The sequence below is a fragment of the Choloepus didactylus genome, chromosome 16, assembly GCF_015220235.1.
Source record: "Choloepus didactylus isolate mChoDid1 chromosome 16, mChoDid1.pri, whole genome shotgun sequence".
Classification (NCBI taxonomy): Eukaryota; Metazoa; Chordata; class Mammalia; order Pilosa; family Megalonychidae; genus Choloepus; species Choloepus didactylus.
Genome location: NC_051322.1, coordinates 70,378,179 through 70,399,524, shown reverse-complemented (window position 1 = coordinate 70,399,524; position 21,346 = coordinate 70,378,179). Strand labels below are relative to the sequence as shown.

General features: G+C 42.7%; 1 long non-coding RNA gene across 1 annotated transcript in view; it reads left to right on the top strand.

Moving 5' to 3' along the window:
• The window catches only part of LOC119511607, a 76,196-nt gene that overhangs the window by 42,635 nt on the left and 12,215 nt on the right, over window positions 1-21,346 (top strand). The window contains exons 3-6 of the long non-coding RNA XR_005212215.1: window positions 3,389-3,541; window positions 5,294-5,517; window positions 13,593-13,687; window positions 13,774-13,894. This is a non-coding gene — a long non-coding RNA (uncharacterized LOC119511607). The remainder of the gene's footprint in view (window positions 1-3,388; window positions 3,542-5,293; window positions 5,518-13,592; window positions 13,688-13,773; window positions 13,895-21,346) is intronic.

Below are 21,346 nucleotides of genomic sequence, written 5' to 3'. Positions count from 1 at the left end.
AGAACCCAGTAGCCTTGCCTTTGAAGACGATTGTATAACAATGTAGCTTACAAGGGGTGATGGTGTGATTGTGAAAGCCTTGTGGATCGCAGTCCTTTTATCCAATGTATGGATGGATGAGTAGAAAAATGAAAATGGGTACAAAAACTAACTAAATGAAAAATAGAGTGGGATGGGGGGATAATTTGGGTGTTCTTTTTTACTTTAATTTTTTATTCTTATTTTTACTTTTTATGGTACAAGGAAAATGGTCAAAAAATAGATTCGGGTGATGAGTGCACAACTATAGGATGGTACTGTGAACAGTTGACTATACACTTTGGATGATTGTACGGTATGTGAATATATTTCAATAAAATTGAATTTTAATGAAAGGACCCTTTGAAGATGTATTACCAGAGGGTGTGGACTCATTCTGAATGGGATCTTCTAAAATCCTACCTAGGTGTGGCTCAACTGAATCAAGGTGAGCCTTCATCTGTGTGAATAAGTCAGAAGTCAGAAAACTATGGGAAGAAGCGTGGAGTCAACAGAACCCAGAAGAGGAGACACAAGGAGAGAGAGAGAGAGAGAGAGGGAGAGAGAGAGAGGGCCATGCAACTAGGAGCAGAGATGCAAGCCATGAACCCCACGCATCGCGGCAAGCCAGAACCAGAGTGCCACGGACCTCGGCGAGAAATCACAACCTTGCTAATGCCTTGGTTTTGTACCTGGCCTCTGGAACCGTGAGCAATAAATTCCTGTCGTTAAGCCAACCAAGGCAGCATCAAGAGAGAAGTCCTTGGGAGTGAAATGCCCCCTGTCAAAAAGCTTTAATCCAGCCACAGCCCTTGTGGGGTCCCTGGACTGGGGGATGGGGGGTAGTCAAGTCTTGATTTGGTGAAGGGCAGGCAGAGCTCTATAAACAGAGGGTGGTGATTCAGCCCAGAAGGCTAGAGATAAGAGGATCCAAAGGACGTCCAAACGTAGGAACAGCTGCACTTTCACCAGCCATGTTCAGGCATCCTCACCCTGCAAAGTTTTGCAAAAGATTTAAACGAGGAATTCAGTCACCAGAGAAATCTAACAAAGCCACCCCAACATAAAGGCTAGGGAAATATTTCTCAGCCTTTCTTACAAATCTGAAAGGCAAATGAGATGCAGGATTTTCTGGAATTGGGCCTTGACTGAAATGTTTCCCATCTCGTACTTTCGTTGACTCAGTTTCAACTGCCACCTTTTCGGTGAGCCCTGGGGGCAATGGGGCACCTGTGTGAATGAGAGATGCTGGATTTATTGAAGATCGTTAGGGAAGGGTGCCCTTCCCACACAGCAGGGCTCGTAGGCACAGGACGGAAAATTATGTGAAGAATGTGGGATCACCAAGTCTGAACACAGCGATGGTGGGACGTTGGCAAGGCCTGCTCGGTCTTGACTGCAGCCTACCCAGGAGCCCGAAGAGGCTTGCAGAGCTTCTGCTTCAGAGAAGGGGTTGCCAGGCTGTTGGCAGCAATTCTTGTCTCCATACCAACACTGTTTTGAGGAAGGCGTACGTACCCAGCTTGCAATTTGGGGTCCACCATGTCAGTCACTGAGGTAGAGAAGGGTTGGGCAAACCCAAGTGGGGCACAAAAGAAGGTGCAGGCAGAAATGGGAAGCCCTTGGCTAGCTCGTATTCAACTTCGGTGCCCCAGTGAGACAAGTTTTGCTTCACACTTTTAGAAGACAGAATAAAAAGTGTACAGGGGAGACAGAAAAGCTGCTTTGTGTAAGGCCCTGGGCAGGTAGGAGAGGGAAAAATAACTGTTTGCAAATATTGAAGACTTCAGAAGAAAGTGAATGAGGGGCCTTGTGTAAATCTGTGTAATTGCGTCATTCTGTAATAACTGGGATGACAGATGGGAATTCTAGAGAAAAGGCTCAACTATGTGTTAAGTGCTTTCTGATGAGCAGCAGAGTGAAAGAAAAGAGTGTGGGATTCCACGTCAGAGCAGCCAGAGTTTAAGTCCCATGTCATCGAGTACCTACCTCTTTGATCTGATACTCTGAGCTTGTTTCCTCATTTGTAAAACAAGTGTTCATTTGACAATTTCTCATTGATCGCTGATGACACATTGTGTTCTAGATGATGGTAAACCCAATGATGGGGAAAAAAAAAAGACACAGAAAAAAAGCCTGCCTGGAGTTTGCATCCTAGTGGGGAAGAAACAATAAATGAATGAATGAATGAATGAATGAATAAATAAATAAATAAAATATTTACTGTATTATATCACTATAAGTATAATGAGAAAGAAAAAGCAGGGAAGGACAGGAGCGTGTGTGTGTATGTGTGTGTGTGCAAGTGTGTGCTGGCAGTAAAATCTCTACCTCCTGAAGATTTAAGGTCAAATGAAAAAACTGTATCTAAAACCCTTGACACAGAGCCAACAGCCCCCTTTCCCTGTTGTGTCCAACAGGGGAAAGGTGCAGGGAGGGGCAGGGGACCCCAGCCCTGTGGTGAACTGTGGAGGCTGGTGGCCGCCGGTGGCAGCTGTTTAGGGGCATTCTTACTCTGGGTGGCCCATTGAACAAGGCGATCTTAGAATCTTCCCCTCTTTGAGACCTCAAGATTCTCAATCATCCTTCCTTCTGTGCTTCTGCCACTTAACTGTGTAACCACGGGCAGGGTAAGCTGCTTCTGTCATCTTTAATGGGTGTGTGTGTGTGTGTGTGTGTGTGATAGAACCACCTCCTTTGTGGGTTATACTGAGGAGTAGACGAGCTAACAGATGACAAGTGGGTAGAGCACAGGTAGGTGCGCCTGCAGGTTAAGTTCTGGGAGTTTGAGCCACTTATGAATTTCCTGGTTCAATCTTTCAGACTACCACCCAATAGATTGTCATGTGTGCCTAGGGGTTACTCTGACCCCTCTGGAATGGGGTTGGATCCACAGTGGACATGTAGGCAGTTTTTCATACCACACCATGGTTTGGGGTGGGAGAGGGGTTCTTAACAGGGTGTCAGGAACTTCTACAATTTTTAAAGCTGTTTAACTGGTTTTCAGGATTTTTGAGGACATTGGCTTCGCCAGTTTTTACTAGGTGTTCAAAGATTCTGTGGGGCATGGCACCCTGGAGCATCTTACCCTGCCTTTTTGGTGGACTGTTTTATTTACTTCTTAAAATGAGTTAAAGTGGGACCATGGGGTCTCTTGGATATTGGGTTCTCACTCACTCGACTGAGAAGGAAAGAAAAGGCAAGAGCCAGATCTACCAGGCTAGGGGTCATGTATACCTCTGGCTGATGTGGGTGTGCTACACAAGTGAAAGTAATTTGGCGGCATCATACAGGAGAAAAAAGATTGAGAATCATATCCTAGCTGTTTCCATAACCCAGATCATAAACATTCTACTGCTTTTTTTTGTAGATTTATCCTCTGTTGATGAGTTGAAGAATTCCTCAAAAGTATGAGACATATGTTGACCAGGGCAATGGAGTTGAAAAGGCAATTCCTATACTGGGCAGCCTGGGATCTGTATGAATCAAGGTCTTCAAAGAAACAAAACATCCATGGGGACTGGTAAGTCTGAATTCCATAGGGAATACTGCAAACAGAAAACTGAAAAAAGTGATTCTGAAATCTAGTGTGTCCAAACTCAGTAGGGCAGGATGCAAGCTAGGAACCCTGATGAAGCTGGAGGGCTAAGGAAGAGGAAGAAAATGTTCTTTCTGACTTTTGAAATCCTCAGTTCTGCTTTAAGACCTCCAGCTGACTGGATGAAGAGACCCCCCCCCCCCCCATTGCTGAGGAAAATCTTTGTTGATTTTAGTTGTAATCAGCCCTAGATGCAATCAACTGACTATGGATGCTAATCCATTTGCAAAATATCCTCACAGTAATAATTAGGCCAGTTCTTGCTTGACCAAACAACTGGACACCATAATCAAACTGACTTGGCACATGAGATTAAGCATCACAGACTCGCTCCTCCACCACTCTCCGTCCTGAGCAGGCACCATGCCAGCCCCAGCTAGCAGGCTTTCACCCATGGGATGTCAGCCCTGGAACTGCAGCACCGTCTCTGGTGGAGCTGCCATTTGAGAATTATTTTCTCCTAAGAGCATGGGTTTCTGTCCATAGCTGATAAAGTTTTCATATGCAGAATAAATAAAGAACAGCCAAATTTCAGGAACAAAAGGTCAAATAACACAATTTAAAAACATGCAAAAGACTTGAATAGACATTTCTTTAAAGAAGATATACACATGGCCAATAAGCACATGAATAGATGCTCAACACCACTGGTCATCAGGAAAATGCAGATGAAAACCACAATGAGATAGCTCTTCACACCCGCTAGGATGGCTATTGTTAAAAAAAAAATAGAAAATAATAAGTATTGGTGAAGATGCAGAGAAACAGGAACCCTTGTACATTGCTGGTGGCAGTGTAGAATGGTGCAGCTATTGTGGAAATCACTTTGATGAGTCCTCAGAAAGTTGATAATAGAATTAACGTGGTGACCTGGCAGTCCCACTTCTTAGCATGTACCCCAAAGAATTGAAAGCATGGACTCGGACAGATATTTGTATACCAATCTTCATTGAATTATTTGCAGTACCCAGAAGTGGAAGCAACCCTAGTGTCCATCAGCAGATGAATGATAAACAAAATGTGGTGTATACACTCAATGGAACAATTTTCTGCCATAAAAATGAATGAAGTTCTGATGCATGCTACAACATGGATGAAACTTGAAGACATCATGTTGAGAGACATAAACAAGACATGGAAAGTCAAATATTGTTTGATTTTGCTTACGTGAAATATCTGTAAGAAGCTAACTTCTTAAGGACAAACAGTAGTTAATAGGTTACCAGGGAGCAGGGGCTGGGTAGGAAGGGAAGAGTTTCTGTTTGAGTTGATGAAAAAGTAGGGGTATGAATTGTAGCGATGATAGAACAATATTGTGGATGTAACTAATACTACTGCATGCTGAATGTATGCTTGAAAGTTTTTAAAGCGGGAAATTTTTACTTGTGTATTTGTTACTACAAAAAAGTTTTAAAATTAGAAAAAAAGAGTATGGGTTTCTGGGAAACACATTAATTTCTCCTGCTGTTGCTCCTTTGGGAGACCGAGGGTCTGATTTCTCCAGCTCTTCTAAACTCCTTGCACCCTTTTGACCCCAAGGAGTCAGAGAGACATAAAAAGTATGTCTATTTCTGCTTAAGCTCCTCTGTCTTTCTCTCTATCTCTGGGCTCAGTAGAGAGTAAGCAGAAGGGCTATGTGGTACCCAAGTCTTCCCTACACACTGCCTTTCCTTCCAGGAGAGCATAACTATTGGAGAAAGAAAAATGATGCCTCTTTGAAGTATTGAGTTATTTGGCTTTGGCCCACCAGGACAGGAACCATGGGTGATGCTTAGTAGCTGGGAATGATTCCTAGCCAACAGCCAACAGCCAACAGCAGAACGGGGACTTCAGTCCTACAACCACAAGGAACTGAATTCTGCCATCAATCTGAATGAGCATGGAAGAGGACCCAACTGCAGGTGAGAGATGTAGCGTGGCTGACACCCCAACTGCCGCCTTGTAGAAACCTAACAGAAGACCCAATTAAGCTATGCCTGGACTTCTGGTCTACCGAGATGTGCAATAGTAAATGGGTTTCGTTTTAAGCCTTTGAGTTTGTGGCATATTTGTTACACAGCAATAGATAATTAATACAAAGGGGAAAAGAAGTCTCAACCTTATAGACAGATATGACCTTTGAATTCCCTCAGGGGATAAATTTTTTTCTTACAGCTGTAGTGTTAAATGTGGTCCATGATGCATGCTTACTTAACTATCTTCTTTCTTGGAAAGAAAATTTACCACATGAAGGTGTATGTCTCTTGGATGGTTCCAGTTCCCCCACAATAGAGGGATTTTGCAAAAGACACACCAATTCTCATTTCACATTGTTAAAGAATATGAAGAAAGAGAAACAGAATATCAGAAAAATAGTGAAGCTAACCAGTAGGAGATGAACCATTTTTCAACCCATGTCTACAACATAGAAGTTTCCATACAAAGCATTTATTTAGGAGGAACAGATGTAAATTGTCATAGCAACATGGAGCAAGTAATAATTGAAGTCTATTTTCATCCAGCTCTCATTCAGCTTCACTTATTCTTTTTTTTAAATTTTTTTATTATTCATTTTATTGAATTATATTCACATACCACGCAGTCATACAAAACAAATCGTGCATTTGATTGTTCACAGTACCATTATGTAGTTGTACATTCATTACCAAAATCAATCCCCGACACCCTCATTACCACACACACAAAAATAATCAGAATAATAATTAAAGTGAAAAGGAGCAACTAAAGTAAAAAAGAACACTGGGCGCCCTTGTCTGTTTGTTTGTTTCCTTCCCCCACCTTTCCACTCATCCATCCACAAACTAGACAAATGGGAGTGTGATCCCTATGGTGCCCCCCAATCCCACTGTCCCCCCTCATAAGCCACATTTTTATACAATTGTCTTCAAGATTCATGGGTTCTGGGTTGTAGTTTGATAGTTTCAGGTATCCACCACCAGCTACCCCAATTCATTAGAACCTAAAAAGGGTTGTCTATATTGTGTGTAAGAGTGCCCACCAGAGTGACCTCTCGGCTCCTTTTGGAATCTCTCTGCCACTGAAGCTTATTTCATTTCCTTTCACATCCCCCTTTTGGTCAAGAAGATGTTCTCCATCCCACAATGCCGGGTCTATATTCCTCCCCGGGAGTCATATTCCACGTTGCCAGGGAGATTCACTCCCCTGGGTGTCTGATCCCATGTAGGGGGGAGGGCAGTGATTTCACCTTTCAAGTTGGCTTAGCTAGAGAGAGAGGGCCACATCTGAGCAACAAAGAGGCATTCGGGAGGAGGCTCTTAGGCACAATTATAGGGAGGCCTAGCCTCTCCTTTGCAGCAACAGTCTTCCCAAGGGCAAATTCTGTGGTAGAGGGCTCAATCCATCAAACCACCAATCCCCTATGTCTGCAGCTTCACTTCTTACTTTTATCAATGCCCACTGATCTATCTTTACCTACTGCTCTAGTTTGCTAATGCTGCTGGAATGCAAAACACCAGAGATGGGTTGGCTTTTATAAAAGGGGGTTTATTTGGTTACACAGTTATGGTCTTAAGGCCATAAAGTGTCCAAGGTAACACATCAGCAATCACATACCTTCACTGGAAGATGGCCAATGGTGTCCGGAAAACCTCTGTTAGCTGGGAAGGCACGCGGCTGGCGTCTGCCCCAAAGTTCTGGTTTCAAAATGGCTTTCTCCCAGGACGTTCCTCTCTAGGCTGCAGTTCCTCAAAAATGTCACTCTTAGTTGCACTTGGGATATTTGTCCTCTCTCAGCTTCTCTGGAGCAAGAGTCTGCTTTCAATGGCCGTTTTCAAACTGTATCTCATCTGCAGCTCCTGTGCTTTCTTCAAAGTGTCCCTCTTGGCTGTAGCTCCTCTTCAAAAGTTCATTCTCAGCTGCGCTGAGTTCCCTCTGTCTGTCAGCTCATTTATATGGCTCCAGTGACTCAACTGAGACTCACCCAGAATGGGCAGAGCAACACCTCCATGGAAATTATCCAGAGTCATCATCCACAGCTGGGTGGGGCACATCTCCAAAGAAACACTCAAAGAAATCTAATCAATACAGATAACATCTGCCCACACAAGATTACATCAAAGATAATGGCGTTTGGGGGACACAATACATTCAAACTGGCACACCTACTATAATTAGCCTATACATCTGTTTTAGTTTCCTCACTGTGAAATCAAATACCATGCAATAGGATGGCTTAAACAATGAGAATTTATTGGCTCAATGTTTCGAGGCTAGGAGAAGTCCAAAATCAAGGCATCATTAAGGTGATGCTTTCTCCCAGAAGATTGGAGTTTTGGGGCTGTCTGCTGGTGATCCTTGGTCCTTGGATTTTCTGTCACATGGTGATACACATGGCGGCCTCTCCTGTTTTCTCCCTTCTCTTCTGCATTCCACTGATGTTCAGCTTCTGGCTGCTCCCTCTTGCCTTTTCTCTCTCTGTGACTTTCTCATAAGGCCTTCAGGTAATAGGATTAAGAACCATCCTGATTCAGCTGGACCACACTCTAACTAAAGTAACCTCATCAAAGGGTCCTGTTTACAAGGATTAACACCCACAGGAATGGATTAAATTTGAGAACATGTTTTTCTGAGTACACATAGCTCAAAGCCACCACAAGACCCTATTCTAATTTTGCTTTGTTTAACTAATATGATTTTGCATGCACACCCTATTCCCTATTGCATCACAATCCACTGAGCCTGTGACTAAAGAACGTGGGTTCTGGATCATAAAACTTCAATGCAATATGGGATTGGCTTCTTAACAGTTGTCATCTTCTTAGTTGGTAACTTAACAGCTCTGAACTTCCTTTTCCTGAGCAGTAAACAGGAGACTATGTAACACCCAACTTAAAGAGTTCTAAATATCAGATCAAATGTGGATTTGAAGTGACTCAAGTATCCACAAACTATTGAGAGCTACATAATATCATATTTTAGCTCTCCTTTCTCTAGGTCTCAGAAGCTGCAAGTCCATTCAAAGAATGGGATCAGGATACTTTTAACTAAATAGCTGCTGCCAGCAGAGACCTCAGGCTTCCTTGTGGCTTCTCATGCTTGCCCCTCAACAACTTGTGACTCCAGAGAGATGTTTGGGCTCTCCAAGCTGCCTGCTGAGGTTGCTCCTGTCTATTCCAACAGTGGAAGCTCTGGCCTCGGTATGGGTTCCAGGCTCTGTTGGCCAACATGTTTGATAAATCGGTTCTGCTCAGCAGACCTTCATAATGCATGGGTTCCCTCTGGGGACAGGACCTGCTCAGCAATGCCCCTTAAAGCCTTGCACTCACGGCTGGTTTTCCTCATCCATGATCAGTCCCCTTTATCCTGGATCCACCTGGCGCCCCCATCCCAGGGACTGAGGTAAGACACTGAACAACCCTACTCCCTGACCCAATACCCTTCACCCCCTGTGCTTGCTTTACCTTCTTTCCACCTCTGAAACCTGATGTTCCACATAAAATCTTCCCACTCACTAGACATTGCCTCTGCTTTTGTTCAAATTTTCTCTATTGATTTAGTCATCCTTTTAATCTTGGGCAAAAAGATTCCCTTGTGAGCTCTTAAGGAGCACGTCCCTCTCCACATTCCCACTGGAAAATGTCTGGCTTGTGCTCTTTTCTGTTGTCTATCTGTATTAGTTAGGGATCTCTAGGGAAACGGAATCAACAGGAAATAACAGTAAATATGGGATTTTATAAAAGTGTCTCAAGCAACTGTGGGGATGCACGGGTCCAAATTCCGTAGGGCAGCCAGCAAGCTGGCAACTCCAATGAAGGTCTTTGATGAACTTCCCAGGAGAGGCTGACTGGCTGAAAAAGAAGTGAAGGTTCTATTTTTTCTCCTTTAAATGTCTTCAACTGATTGGATTAAATCCAGCTGATTGAATTCTCTCATTGTGGAAGACACACCCTTCATTAATGTCATCAGCCACAGACGCAATCAATCGACTGATGATTTAATAAAGCAGCCACCTGGTTTATTAACCAGCCACAAATGTCCTTGCAGTAACGGTTAGGCCAGTGCTTGCTTGACCAGACACCTGGACACCATCACCTGGCCAAGTTGACACATGAACCTAAGCATCACACTATTATTAAATAAATATTTTTAACAAGCACATAATACAAACTCAGAATGTTTTAGGAGATTTACAAACATCAACTCATTTACTCTTTGCAAGACATTAGGGGGTTGCTACTAAGATAATTCCTCTTTCACAGATGGAAAAAATAGAAGCACAAAGGAGTCATTTGCCCAAGGGCACACAGAGAGGGAGTGGGGCCGGAACTCAACCCAGGTGTTGGTCGTTTGCACCCCTAATCACCACCCCACCAGGCCTGCTACTGCCTGCATCCTCCTCCCAGGCGAGAGGGGCCTTCCTGCTGTGGGGATGGAGAGTGAAGCATTATTTCCAGGTGCTCCAGGAGCCCCGACAAACCCCTTCTGCAAGCAGGCCTCTGCCTGGAGTTAGCTCGTGGTTTCACCCAGACATGCCCTCAACTACCCGTGGTACATGTTCTTGAACCTCCATTATTATTATTATTATAAAAGCTCTGAAGCATTACCTTTGCACAAATAGTTTGGAGGATATCTAGGCTCATTTCAATTATCCTCTATTGTAAAACGTCTGCTACCTTTGTGTAAGTGACAATTTTTTTCTTAGGTTATTTCTGTGTGTGTGTGTGTGTGTGTGTGTCAGGGAGTATTTGGGATGATGAGGTCTACATGTAAACAATGAGATCACTCTTAATATATAAAGCACCAGAGACACTAAATCGATTCACGTTAACACAGAGAATGCCATGGTTTACTCGCAATTTTACCAATACTAGGTTTTACCGTTTTCATTTTATCTTTTTTGTTAGCTTTCTATTGTTACCTTAGAGCTGCCTAAATCTCCATCCTTCACCGTTAGTGAGTCTGAGCACTTGTTAAGGTGACAGTTTTGCTTTTCCAGTTCACTTCTCTGTGCACCTGAGTGGCATTATGACTTTGAAATCTAAATATCCATCTGTCTGGTAAAGTGCACCTTATCTCCACAGGACAGTGGTTTGGGCTTGGGCCACAGGAACGTTGAAATGAGAGGTAACTCAGCCGCTTTGTGTTTTTGCTTGCACTTGCTATGTGCTTGCTAAGAGATTGATTTCAAACCGCTTTCAACATCATTTGTGCATCGTAACAGTTCCTCCTGCCCCATGGTGTAAGCAACCCCTGGACAGCCCCTGCCTGAGGCAGCAGGGGAGGGGGCTGAGAGCAGGTGGGACGGTGGCAGTGGGCGATTCCAGAAGGGCTGGAAGGCACGGCAGCCTGGAGAGCTCCTCCTTTCCTCTGAATATTTAAACTTGGATTCTGCGTTTACTTTACAAACAATGAATCCCAGGCTTGTGAGCTTCCTGGCTGAAGGCGCTGACCAGTCAGAAGAAAGTGCCCAGCTGGGGTATTTCCCAGGCAAGTCCTGGATGTCAGGGCTGAGTGGGGCACCCCCACCCCGGGGGAGACTTCTGGAAGCTTCACCCAGGGGCTGTGGGGCTGTGTGGAGCTAGGTATTTCCACTGGCCTCCTCCCTGGGAGAGGAGGAAGCAGAGTTAGGGGGCTGGGGAACCTCCTGCTCGAGGTGATCTTGGGACATTTGCACAGTGCCCGACCACAGAGGATGCAAGAACTCCAGCTCCTTTGTGGGACTGTCCACGGCACTTCCTGGGCACTCTGGGGATGGTTCTCTGGGGCTGGCTGGAGAAGAAAGCCCTGCTGGAGAGAAACCTAAAGGTGGAAGCGTTTTGTCTTGCCTTCCTGCCCAGCTCCAGAGGAGGGCAGTCCATTCTCTGCCTCCCCCCACCTGTGCACACCTGTCTGCCTGCTACACGTGGACAGAGGACTTTGCCTGGAAACTCTGGGCTCCACGCTCACCTGCTCCGTCTACTCCCGTGTGGCTGCCTTTGGAGAAGGGGCGGTCCTCCCAGCACCGAAACCAGGCTCCTTGCCCAATGTACAACTGCTGTTTCTGAGCACCCGTTTCTAAGGCTTAGGTTTTCAGAAAAACCCATGACTGTTATGGCTCCCCCCACAGAAATCTTCAAGTACTGGAAGGCTGGGTAGATCCCAGGGCTGGCTAGGCCAGCTGTGTTGGCAGCTGGATGGCTTTGCTTGTAAAGAGGTGGGTGACACGAGCAGGAGGGCCCAGTCCCAGGTAAGTTATTCATACTGAAGTTTTCCATTTGTAGATAATCAACATTCCCCAAATCTTGCTTTGCAGCTATAACACACACCTTCTGCGTACCCTTTAATTTATGCATTAACTTAGACCTTGGCCTTGCCTCTTCTTACAGACTATACCATTCCATATCTTCCACTGATTTAGAAAGTATTGGAGAAGCCATTACATTTACGGAGCACATGGCAGTAGCAGCATTTGGCTGCTTGTCCCTATTCCCAGAAGTATTAGCTTTCCCGGTGGGTCCCTTTCTTCATCATGAATTATTTCCTCTTTGTGCTGACTTCAAACGGTCTTCAAAATCAGTTGATAATTGATCATGAGTTTGATGGAACCTAACGAAGCCGCATAAAAGATGGGGTTATTTAACGCGTTCCAGATGCTGGCAGCTGTCAGGAGAACTAAGCAATCAGATAAGTGGGGACCAAAGCCCACTTACCCGCAAGACGAGTGCTTGGGGTGTATTGCTTTGATTTCCAGAATCTCTGTGCAAACCACTTAATGAAATTGAAATGAGGCAAGTGATCAAGAGTGTCTGTGAAGTTCAACCAATGGTGCTGTTGGGTTTTATTCAAGTATCCTGGTTAAAAAATAATACTGGGCACAGTTTCTATCTCTCTGCTGAGCATTTTATTTCTAGCAAAATTATAGTCACCAATTGACAGATGGAAAGTGTTTACAGATGTGAAGACTGAAAGGAAATGATGCACTTAATGATAACGGCTTGATTACGAATACTGCAAATGCAAATTCATTCATCATTACCTTCCAAATTTCACTTCACCTTAATAAATGAAAAATTGTTTTATGTTTATAAAGTTCATTTCTGAACTAGAGGATGACATTGAATAACCACAAATTCCAGGCATAAATGGTCTTAGATTCACTGCTTCTAGTTTTACAATATCGTATAGTTTTACTTCATTCCAAATCATAAGAAAAGGCTTTGAAAATTTATGGTACCTGCAAATAAAATTGTATTTTAAGGCACACATTTTTTTTTTAATTCAGTTTTATTGAGCTATATTCACATACCATACAATCACCTATGGTGTACAATCAACTGTTCACAGTGCCATCATATAGTTGTACATTCATCACCCCAATCTATTTTTGAACATTTTCCTTACAACAGAAATAATCAGAATCAGAATACAAAATAAAAGTAAAAAAGAACATTCAAATCATCTCCCCCAATCCCACCCTATTTTTCATTTAGTTTTTGTCCCCATTTTTCTACTCATCCATCCATACACTGGATAAAGGGAGTGCGATCCACAGGGTTTTCACTATCACACTGTCACCCCTTGTGAGCTTCATTGTCATACAATTGTCTTCAAGAGTCAAGGCTACTGGGTTGCAGTTTGTTAGTTTCAGGTATTTACTTCTAGCTATTCCAATACATTAAAACCTAAAAGTGTTACTTATATAGTGCATAAGAATGTCCACCAGAGTGACCTCTTGACTCCACTTGAAATCTCTCAGCCACTTAAGCTTTATTTCGTTTCATTTCACATCCCCCTTTCGGTCAAGAAGATGTTCTCAATCCCATGATACTGGGTCTAGATTCATCCCTGGGAGTCATATCCTGTGTTGCCAAGGAGATTTACACCCCTGGGCATCAGGTCCCACATAGCAGGGAGGGCAGCGAGATCACCTGCCAAGGTGGCTTAGTTAGAGAGAGAGGGCCACATCTGAGCAACAAAGAGGCGCTCATGGGGAGACTCTTAGGCACAATTATAAGCAGGTTTAGCCTCTCTTTTGCAGTAACAAAGGAGCAGATTGGCAAGCTGCAAGACAGAGAGCTCAGCATATCAAGACGTCAGTCTCCAATATTTGTGAGAACATCAGCAACAATCCAGGTGAGGAAGTCCAGCACCTCCATATCCTCCCCCAGCTCCTCAGGGGGTTAAGGCAAACATTTTTAATTTTTCTTTTTTTTTACCAGTTGTCACATCTGTAAGGAAAACAAGAAGTTAGGAGGCTCTGGTCCCCGTGCGCCATTTTGGAAACAGAGTTAAAACCCAGAACCTTCATTTTCCTAATTTGCCACTAGACTTGGAGCTGAGGTAAAGTAACAACAACTTACAACTTTTAAAACATCTGCATCCCTTGTTCTGTTTTCTTCCCCCCATTCTGGCCACGTGTTCAAAGCATCTCCCTTCTTTGGTCATTTCGTTCTCTTAGGGCCTACTCTCTTGGGTGCCCTGATCCTCTGGGAATCAAGGAAGGACGTTGGCTCTGACCAGACCAGCTGGCCCAAGGGCATGATGGGATAGTGGTGGGAGCCTGGCCACTGAGGGGGGGTAGGAGAGCTGGGGGTGCAATTTGGGCTGCCCCCCCATCCACCCCGAGTGGACACATTTTGCTGGACCTCCCATGGACGGGCCATACTAGCCCAGACTACAGAGCATCGAAGCTTCTATATAGGTTAGAATAAGATGATATTCTCAAAAGGCCTTATCAAAAACTTCGGCTTGAGACAATGGGCTTTCACGTGATATGGATTTCTCTGAGGATGCATATTATTTTATATTTTAATTTACTTTGGTTTTACTTTATTTCTAGTAAGTTCACAAGCTTTTGAGTTCCCAGGATGACAGGCGCTCTGAGCATTTCAAGGATATTTAGCCTTATTCTTATTTGGTTGGGTGGAGTGCGGCTAGCATTGTCCAAAGCCTCAGGAAAATAAGCCCTTGCAGGAAATTAGCCACAGTTTCAAAGTGCCGCTTCGTCCAATGATCCACACTTCTCTCTCATTCCCTGTTCTGGCTGCTCATTTCTCTGCCCTTCTAGTAATCCCTGAAAAAAAAAAATAGAAGGCTTTTTTTGTGCCTGGGGTGGGGGTAGGGGAGCTTTAGGAACCGGCAGTCAAATCCTCTTGGATGAATGCAAAGCCGGCCTGGAGTTGCCAGGGAGTTTTCTCGGCCTTTGTAGAAATCAAGGAGCTGAGGGAAGACGCTTCTTACTCCCCATTTGCGGTGAGTTCACGTGGGACAAAGGGTCTGCATGGCAGACAATTACCCAGCCAGCCACAAAAGCATCAGTTCCTTTTAAGCTAAAGATTCAAATTGTTTGTCAGTGTCCCTGTTGCCAGAGTGTGGTGTGATGATAGGAGGAAACTTTTTTTCCTCCCCCTTCTCTTCTCATGACAGCAAAACCTTCTCACTGCTAAGCTTCTGATATTTCACCCACCTTTTCAGAGTTTAAGCTGCACAAAAACGTCCCCTTGGGATTATGCACAGGGGATCTCTCATTGAGAGGAGGTACGGGGGGACGCTAGAGCCTGGATGCCAGTGGGGAGGGGAGGCTGAGGTACGGGGGTGAGGGAGGGTGCAGGGACGTGGACCAGCCTTTCTCCATGGACAGATCTGTCTCTTTGAAGGATGCAGGAAGGTTCCTTGTATTCACCTGTTCATTTCTGGCATGTTTGTTTCTTTCCACTCAAGGGATTTAAGTTCTGGGGATACCAACATGTCAAAACACAACTAAGAAGAACAATAAAAATATATATCATGTATACGGGCCAATTGTAAATTTCTGCCACCTAATTTGTCAGTTCGGGTTTAGTCACTCCTGATGCTCTTTGTTGGTGTAGATAAGAGTACAGCTTTGTGTGTTGGGAACCATTGAATCTCACCGACTGCATTCACTTCAGAGAGGCAGTCATCAGAGGCTTGTCTTGAACTTATTTGGAGATTATTTGCTTTAATGTTTTAGTGACAAGGATACAGGAAACGCTTGTCTCCAAGTTCTATTGACTCTGAAGGCTGAGATCATCTCCATGGTTTTAGAGAAATAGCAGAAAGACAGGCAGAAAGAAACTTGCTTGTCCAATAATGAGTGTTTAGAAGTTTGTCTTCAAAGGCTGTAGTGTTGCTGGTTCCTGCCTTAGGAAGTGATGTCTGCTGGGAAGGCCAAGGCTATCATGTCAGTTCCTCCATGGAGAACTGACGGAAACACAGCAGATGAGTCTTTGTGTGCCAAGTACACAGGTCTGCTTTTAGGGGAGCAGATGATTCTCATGAGGTGATGGGTTCTGAGCTCTTGGTGTCATCGAAGGAAAAAGTCCTCAGAATTGCTATAGACGTGCTCCCTAAGCCATCAGCCATTGCTCAGCTGTAATTGGGAAAGGCCAACTGGAAGCTGCCCTTGACTGGTAAGAGAACTACACTGGGATCATCATCCTCTGGACCACACGTGTGCTTCTGGTTTACCACATTGTTCTGTTGCCACAACTTGAGAGATTTGTGATGGAGATGAAGAAGGCACTGAACACAGTGACTCGCCACCACAGTAGCTTGAAGCACATCCACTCTAGGGAGGTGATGGCAGAGATTATAGTGTGATTACAAAGCACCAGGGAACTTCTAGGTATTGTTTCACAGTTTACAAAGCACTTCCTACTGTCTCAATTGAGTGTGACAACAATCCTGGGAGAAAGAGTGAGACTGATATGGTGAACTCTATTTTTCATCAAAGGAAGTGAAAACTCAGATGGTTGAAGTGACTTCCAAGACAGAGGCTCCCCATTTGCAGTGGAGTTTGAATCCATGTACTCTTACTGCAGGTCATGACAATTATGAATTAAATGAATACAGAGATTGATATGTACTTGTTTCTCAAATCACAGAACACTACAATTAAGTAATATGGTGTCCCAAGAAACAGGTCCCAAGGAAAATTTCAAGTTTTGTTGAAATAAAAGGAAAAAACAGAAGGTAATAAACTTCAACATATTATTCTGAACTGTTTCAGCCTAAAGGAAGCGTTTATCAGGAAAGACAGATGCTGCTTCTCTCCTCCCCTCCCATCTTCTCCCCAACTCTCCCATCCTCTCCTCAGTTCTTCTCAACTTTCTCAACTCTCCAGCGTCAATCATGACACCTTCTCCCAAGAGGACAGGTGAGGATCTTGGTAAAGCAGATATTCCCAATATTTGGAGTTAGCCCAGGAAATGTCAAATCAACTTTGATATTTTAAAAGTTATTTGTTTAATTTTTGATTCGGTGACACTTTCATATGTTTTACAAATCAAAAATTATGAAATATCATGGTCAAAATCTTCCTTCCACCCCACTCCTCATCTACCCATTTTCTCTCTCTACCATATTAGAAATGAATCAACAAGGAACTATAACTATTGGTTTCTCATATATCTTCTCAGAAATCGTTCATGTTTATATAAACAAATACAAGTCCATGTTCCCCCCTTTTAAATGCTACCTAATGAGCCTATACCTAACATAATGATTTATTTTATATTTTTCCTCACATAAGTAAGTACATATAAAGCTTCCTTAATCTTTTTACAGTTGCATTGTAATGCATTATATATATATATGCACCATAATACATTAAACTAATCCTCTATTGATGGGCATTTGGGTCGCTTATACCCTTTTGCAGTCACAGTGATGTATTAAATAACTTTGTACATACATCATTTCCCCTGTGTCCCAATATATATATGTAGGATACATTCCTGGAAGTATAATTTCTGGGTCAAAGGGTAGATGTATGTATAATTTCCTAGATATTGCCAAATAGCCATACATGGTCATTTTACAAATTTACAGACCTGCCAAATCTACATGAAAATGCTCTTCCCCCCACAGCTTTAACAAAATTATTTTATCAAACTTTTTTATTTTTGTTAAACTTCTAGATTAGAAATTGTTTCGTAATAGAAACGTTTAATATCATTCGTAGAAACTAATGAAATACTTAGTGGTGTGGATCATGAGTAAAACGTGTGTTCAATCAACATAAGAGAGGGAACAGCGTTCTCAGCTAAGGAACAGCCTAAGATGCAGAAATTTGCCAGCCGATGGCTTGCTTGAAAATGGAGAGTGTCTTGCATGGCAGGAACACCGGTCAATTAGGGTGGAGTCAGATTAGGGGGCTCCTTGAATGCCCTAGTAAAGAGTTTAGACCTTGTCCTGCAGGTTGTGGGGAACAGTGGAAAATTACTGGGTAGAAAAGTAGTATCTCAATTGCCCCCAACTGTTATGGGCTATGTGCATTGCTGTGTGCACTGACATAATATTTAAATTTATGTTAAAAAGCAGCACACTTTAAAAAGTGGGTCCCTAAAGATAACACCAGTTGCAGAGAATTCTGGAGAGCCTCAGATTAATTGTTTGTGGCCTAGAATGGTGGTGGCCCAATTCCTTGTATTTTAGCAGTCCCCCAGGCACCAGAACTATCTACAATATAGTGCATTCAGGCATCGAGACTGGAGAGAAGCGAGGCGGAATCTTCTAACACCCTCAACCTTGGACCAGCTGGAGGACAGAGAGGTTGAAAAGTTGGCTTAGATGCGAGAACCAGTTTTCAGTGAGTTTCTCATTTACATATGGTTTTCCAACTGCATTTTCTAGGAACACAGTGGATGTCACTGGTCACTTGTATGACGTCCTTTCTTCCCCAAACCTATTCACCTATTCACTCAACTGATAGAGAAAGGGAAAAGGAGGAAGAGAGAGACAGAGAGAGAGAGACAGAGAGAGATTGAAATGGGGCTACCTGCAGCCTAGAAAATTTAGAGGATTCCAAATCACAAGGATTCCCTTCCTGCTCATTCTAACTTGAGGTGGGTGAAGTAAAGTATGAAGTTCACTGACATTTCCTATTTTTATAGAGATGCAGATCATGTCACCAAGAAATGGGATGGGTATCCTTTAATATATTCCAAATCTCAATGTAAGTTGCCTTTGAATTGGCTTTGACTTTGAGTTATTTCTGCGTTGTGTGGTCTTTATTAGCATGAGTGGTCTAATTCAACAAATGTATGTTGACTTCTTGCTTTGAACAGGGCATGGGGGAGGGAAGGTGGTTCTTTCATATCACATGTTCATTTATCGTGCCTCTGACAAAAGGGGAAAAAAATCTCTGGTCCCTGTTTGACAGGATTACCATGTGAAACTAGTTTATGAGCTTGATTTTTTCAAGTAGAATACAAGCCTTTTGACATTTCAACCTGCTAATGAAAATGACCAGGTTTCCTTTACTAAGAGCCTCGATCATAGAAGTAAATTTTATTTAACCAAATGATTAGAAGAGATGCACAAGCAGACACATGAGGCAACTTGTGTAATTCTCCCTTACTCTTGAACATGTGAACAGACATGTATGCCTGTGTGATGCGTGTGTCTGTCTGTACATCCTGAGAGTCACAGGGCAGAAAGGTGGCTGCTGTTTGCTCCGAAGTCCAGGGTTTCATCTTCACTTAACATTCTTTACTGTGCTCTCTTGTCCTAAGGAGACAGATGGTGTCCACACTCACACTTTGCCAGAGATAATTACGTTGGTTCTCAGCAATTCTCAGAGCTCCACGTCTGCCTGGCTTTCTCAGCCGATGGCAAGGACTCCCCGGGTAGATGGTCTGTGAGAAGTTGGCCTTCAAAATTAAAATAATGAATAGGCTTTAATGTGATTCTAAAAAGTCATTCAACCAGGAAAAGTTGGCTTAGATGCGACAACCGGTTTTCAGTGAGTTTCTCATTTACATATGGTTTTCCAACTGCATTTCCTAGGAACACTGAAATCCAGAGACTTGCCCTATAATCGAATTAAAACACTAAATTAAAAACTCTTACCTTGTTCATTTTAGATTCTCTGCACCAGCCAAATAAAGACCAGTCTTCCTGTGCCTTATAATTTTCTTCAAGGTCATAGTCTCAAATTACAGAATGAAAAGGAAATCAGTGAAATCAGGGGTTTGGTTATTCTATCACAGTCTATTTCTTAACTGGTAGTAATCATAGTCGTAGTAGAAACTTACACATGTTAGTTTAGAATACAGAAGACTCTGCAAATGTGTCACTCAATCCTTATATAAACCTACAAGCTATTGCTAGTACTGGTTTTCAGACAACAAGCAGTCTTGGCAAAGTTAAATGAGCTTCCCAAGATCCCATAAACCTTTTGTATGATATACAACCCACATACAGATATTAAGTTATAAACTGGACCAGAACCCTGAGCCTGCGTGTTTCTTGCATGCAATTTATGTCCTAGTGAGCACAGTACCCCTTTGTACACAGTACAGTTTTATTGATGTCCAGAGAGATAAAAGAGCAAACTATGCCCATTTTTTAGATGACAATCTACAAGACTGTCCTCCCAGCTCTCTGTTCCCATTGAAACTTTGACACCCTATATCTCAGCCCAATAGTGCTTAAGTGCCTGCCTTTTTTATTTTAAAAAATAAAATTTATCTATTTTCCTGTTTTTAAAGCAGAAAAAAAACCTGAACATTTACTCATTTTTTGTTTGGGGTTTTATTAAAATAAAACATGTAGAAAATTATAAAGTTACATCTAGCTTTGTTTCTCAGTACGAATCTTCTCCCCTCCTTTTCAAGACAGTCTTTGTCATGAATTTCATGAGGGCCATTCCAGTTCATATTTTAATATTTTAATTACATATATATATATAAATAATATACTGCACAGCTCTCTGTGTTTTTAAATTGCATAAGTGGTGTCACACTGGAGAAACAACTTCATTCTTTTAAACTCAGCATAATATTTTTACAGCGTATTCATTTTCATTCATATAAGCAGCATGTAGCTGAAATTTATGATTCAAATCGCTATCTTTTAACACGTGAGTTTAATTTATAGTTAATGTGATTACTGGATACACTTGTATTTTTTCTGCAATTCTATATCTGTTTTCAATTTTTCATGCTTTCTTGAGGGGAAAGCATTCCAATTTTTATTCTTTACTTTTGTTTAAAGCTAAGTTCATAAAATGTGTATGCCTGAGTACATTTTCATTTCATCCTTGGAGCTACCACTCCAGGCACATTTTTATCGCCATCCTGATACCCCTAATTCTTGTGGGATCTTGGGCAAGTTCCTTCCTTCCCATCTCATTTTCCTCATTCGGTTCCCCTCACTCCATGGCTGAGGTTTTATGCCACATGTTTGTCGCTTTTAATAATAATGCCAACCACAGCAGGAATGGCAGCTGTACCTTTGCAAGAGCCTGCATAGGTTAGGCAGTGTTCCTGAAAAATAATAGGCTGTTGGTGAAAACCAGGTTCTGAACCATCTGTAAAATAGACCGAAGAGTCAAAGACGATTGCCCTCTCACCTGCACCACCATCTCGAATGAGACTTCCCATTCCTTCCTTCTCTCTTCAGATGGGAAGTAAAAGCAAATATCCAATCACACTGAGAATCTGCAGCTCATGAGATGTGAAACACTCTTGACAATATCATCTCTCAGATAGAGAATAGAGGAGCATGATAAAAAGTCCCACCCTCAATTCATGCTCCTCCTGTGGTGAGCTCTTTTTGAATTAATCTCTTTCACATTCTTACCACTGGCAAAGTTCAGCAGTAGAGACAATACTCTCTGAGCTAATAACACATTAAATGTCTGAACATATCACCAAAAAGAAACCAAATCATGGTCAGTTGTTCCATTTTTGTTTCTTTTGTGATTCAATACATTCTGGTAAAACAAACCTATTCCTTGTTCAGCTATGAAGATCCCTAAGAGAAAAA